The 4503-nt window shown below is 32.7% G+C and overlaps 1 protein-coding gene across 1 annotated transcript in view; it reads left to right on the top strand.

The window, feature by feature from the left end:
* Window positions 1-341: 341 nt before the first annotated feature.
* The window catches only part of LOC106689871 (protein suppressor 2 of zeste), a 142109-nt gene continuing 137947 nt past the window's right edge, over window positions 342-4503 (top strand). Inside the window, exon 1 of the mRNA XM_014435069.2 lies at window positions 342-645. The gene's annotated coding sequence lies outside the window, so the exon portion shown is untranslated. The remainder of the gene's footprint in view (window positions 646-4503) is intronic.

The raw sequence follows: 4503 nt of genomic DNA, 5'->3' as shown, positions 1-4503 counted from the left end.
ATGATTACGCAGGTTGTTCTTGTAACTATCAACCTCCATTTTAGAATCAGGTCGTGTTAGCCCTGAAGAGAACAATGAACAAGTACGTTGTGCAGAACTAACGGTGAAGTTTTTATACACGTTTTTTTCCCTCGTTAAGTCATAGCTCAAGCTTTCTTTTTATAGAATGCCCAGACGCACGCTCTCCCCACTCCTGCTCCGAGTGAGGTGGTGGGGGAAGGAGAGAGCTCTCTGACTGGTCCGTTGCCAGAGGGGTGGGGGATAAAGCGCTCCCGTTCGACAAAAATAGAAGGGAGTGGGGGTGGCCGAAGGGATACGAGCTGCCTCAGTGTCGAGCCAGGTCTTGGAGGGTGAGTGTGTCCGATCCTCGTCGTGAGTGGAAGCAAGTCTTTTATTTTCTAAATTAACGAGCGCTGTCGCCTCCTTGTGGATTAAGTGGAGTGATCAGTGTTTTGTGATCGATATAGTGGTGCTATTTAGAAAGGAATTTGGAGTGAATCTAAGGTGAATTCTAGTGTATTCGACAAGAGCTGAGGATACAGAGGGTGAGCAAGGGACTCCAGCTGTGAAAGAGGGTAGACATTTGGAACTCCCCACCTCTATTCTGTCGACCCTAAATGCCATTGTTCCTTACAAACTATTGAGGTACGTTCACTTTTGTATTCAGCATGAGCTTTTTAGTTAGTGCATTTCATAATTATTATTTTAACACGCATTAATAAAAAATGTAGCGTAGTTGACAATTATGCAGTATGAAAAAAAAAAGAGCACATGGTAATTTCCTGCCTGAAGGATATTTACGTCGCATGCGTCCGGTTATTACGCTAGCTAATTGCACGGGCATTTTAAAAACTGCTGCGTGCGTTGTAAATAATATAGAGCGTTCCTAATGATAAGGTGAGCTGTGCCTCTGTTCCGATCATCGATTCTAACAGCTGTTAGATCCCGCGCTCCCCATTCGTCCTGTTGACTCAGATGTCGATGGGAATATATTCAAGGGGTCCCCTCTTGATAGGGTCTATTCATGCTTTATATTTATAGCCTACGTCATTAGTATGGCGCTATCTGGCTAGAGTTTCTCTAAAACTCTCGCACAAAAAAAAAAGAAGAAGAAAAAGTTTCCAACTAGAAAGAAAGAAAAGAAAGCAGCCCCTTATCCCGGAGAGGCAAGGCGAGAAGGGACGCAGGCGTCAGGAGAGCAGCTGCCTGCAGGAGCTACGGGTTCTCTCCAGTCACTCACCTCGCCTGCAAGTCCACACCATCATATTTATTTATTTTTTTTTGGCCAAATAATTTTTTTTTTACAAGAAATATACTTTTAAAATAAACTGCAAATTATCCTCATTGTTAAAAATAATCTTCATTAACAAAACATGTCGATCTTTACCCAATCAAAAATATTACTAACTTATTATACAGGAAATGACTAATGCATGTGAAATTAACTAATTTTTAAATGTATTTGATGTACAGCACCATTAACAAAATGCCTAACCTTGAATTTTAGACTAGTATTGATATCTTTCAAGCATGTTAGTAGTAATTGTTGTTTATATATAATTCAAATCATAAATGTCTTGTTATTATTCATATTATAAAGTTCTCATACCTTTGTATATCATACTAACATACCTAAGAAAAATAAACAAACAGATTAAATAGAAGATCCAAATAGATTTAACAAAAAAAAGAAGCTTTTTGTGCTTTTTTTTTTTAATCATAATGTTTAACAGTGTTCAGGTTACAAAACAAACAAACAAACTTAAAAAATATAATTATTTATCTTGTCCTTTGTGCATGATTATGATAGTTGTAATTATGAATAACAATAAAATATAATGGTTTAATGTTAATGCATAAGAAAGTTTTAATTTTTTTTTAAATGTTAATATAGTACTAATCTTAAGTTCAAGTATTTATTACATTTTTAATAATTTATAAAGGTCTATTATAGTCAGTATTTATTATTGGTTGATTATTATTTGTTTTTACTACAATAGCACTAATACTGCTTACTGGTTGTATTGATTAAATAGTATTAGAATATTTTTGTAGTATATTTGTCAATACTCCCATCGTATAAACAGTGTAAATTTGTTTTATAGTATTTTTTTTCTTTCTCTTCGATTTCAGGAATTTTTTTTTTAGGTGTTTAGCGAACGTTATCTTATCTGGAAATGTATCTTGAGTACCAATAGAAAAAAAAAATTCTGGCCAAAACAGATTACGACATGGTGCCAGATAAATCATGTAATTAGCTAGAAATGTTCCGTTATCTCAGCGATAGAATTGTTCAGCAAAAGCAATTTTATCGTTATAATAACGAAATAGTTATCTATATTACAAGAGGTGTTAGATATATATTTCGAGGGATAGATAAAGGAGCAACAATGTGTGACAGTTGCCTTAGGGATTTGTTGGTTAGGGAACAACGCTCTCTCTGTTCTTTTGATTAGAAAGTTAAGATGTAATAAAATAATAATTACAAAAATCATTAATTATTTATAATATATTCTAAATTGATATTCTCAAGTTAACAAAGTTAATAAAAAAACTAATCTTCTTTAGATTTAAGATTTATCATTACTTACTGGAACCAAAAGATGTTATATACATCATAATAAAATAATTTTTCATTTGTTATTAGCCCCTGTATGTTAGTATCTAATAAAGTTTTACGAAGTAGACCTAAAATAAAATCGGTGAATCAGTAGAATAAAGATTTTATTAAACAAAGCCTGTTAATTAAAAAATTTTAGTCATTGAGATGCCTGATTTTCTGAAAAATTACTGATTTAAAATTAACATAATTGATGTTTTCATAATAATAATAAAAAAGAAGAATAAAGAATACTTTAAAAACATTAGTTATAATTTGTTTTCTCTATTTGGGGTTTTAGTCTTATTGTATCAACAATAATGCACGATATTGTTTCCATATAGATTGGCTATTTATTTATGTTGATATATTTATAAACAAAAAAGACATTAAAAAGATTTTCTGGCATTTTAAAAGCATTTTAACTATTTTTTAATTATGTTTTCAATCATTTTTAGGATGTCTAATAAGGTTTTAGCTTATAATCCTATCAGACATTTTAATTTTTTTAAGTAATTAGTACTTTTAATGTGTGTTCTAATTTACTACTCCATTTATTTTTTATTTATTTGAAATTATGTTTTGTCTATTTAAAAATATATTAATACTCATCGTTTCCGTCCTCGTTAAAACTAGTTTAAGTAAATTAAAATATTAGGGAACAACTAAAAGTCTAATTCTTTGGTTCAGTACTTTATAATGTTAATAACGCATAAGAAGAGAATAACCAGCGTCTATCCATAAAAAGGTTGTTTTCACATTTCAATGAAGGGACAGGTACCTACATTTTAGAGGTTGTGTGTGCTTCAGTAGTTTGATTATTAGAAAATACATTTTTTTGTCACACCAGGAATTAGTTTATGTAAGTTTTAGGCTATTGGATACTGCAATCCATCAAGAGGAAAAGCTGAAACATGAATCATGGTTCATCAACTATTTAAGGAATACAGCAATTTTCGCAGATGTCTTAATTTCAGGATTTGCTTAATAGTAGCACTATCAACTATCGGCTCATGTACCTCTCAACACAGCTATCAGCTAACTGTTACATGTAAACGCATTGACATTAAATTGCTGCACATTGAAGGAACTGAAACTGAAATTTTTCAGAAATCAGAATGTACATATAGTTACAGTATAAAAATAATAAAGTATAATAATAATACAGTATAATAAAGTTAGCTACAGGTTTTTCCTAGAACATGGTTTTGTCTTGTAAAAGTTTAATTAGTGACCAACAACGTTAGACCAAAGACTAGAAACTTCTTAAACTAAAGATTGACTGTTATTGCTGAAAGCTACAGACTTATACTCTACAAATCCTCCAGTTTAACTTTTTTTCCACAAAGATAGTCGATTCAGGTTCATTAAACAGTCATTGTGATAATTTTGGGCATATTTTTTTTTTCGGTTATATAAAATTAAAAAGATCGTGATAATATTATAAAATATATTAGGGAAACTGTAATGATTGTTAGATACTTGTGACAGTATCTCTATAGCCGTGCAATACTGGAAGTTACCTGCTGGAGAATGCTAAAATCCTGATAGCTCCAGAAACTACTCCCACTTCCTCCATCCCCGCTATAACGGATCGCCCCCCTCCCTTTTATACCTGCCCGTACCCCAGCCTCTACAGCTTCTACCCGCCTTTTTTTTCCCTACAGTTTTTTTTCCCCTCCTGCTTCGCCAAGAGAACAAAAATATGAGAAAGAGGACCATGCCTTGGTGCAGGGGAGCGTGGAATATTCCCTTCTGCCTCATACGGCCATTTCGTTCCGTATGTTTGTCTCGTAGTATAATCCTTATGTTGTGTCAGACAAAGGAGATTAAGTTTTACGGTTGGCTTTTAAATACCCGTTTGAGTATAAATAGCATTTAGCCAGCTGTCGGTGATAATATAT

Source organism: Halyomorpha halys, unplaced genomic scaffold, assembly GCF_000696795.3.
Source record: "Halyomorpha halys isolate HHAL.00 unplaced genomic scaffold, Hhal_1.1 Scaffold1503.1, whole genome shotgun sequence".
Taxonomy (NCBI): Eukaryota; Metazoa; Arthropoda; class Insecta; order Hemiptera; family Pentatomidae; genus Halyomorpha; species Halyomorpha halys.
The sequence above is the reverse complement of the archived record's forward strand: the minus strand, read 5'-3'. Positions and strand labels throughout refer to the sequence as shown.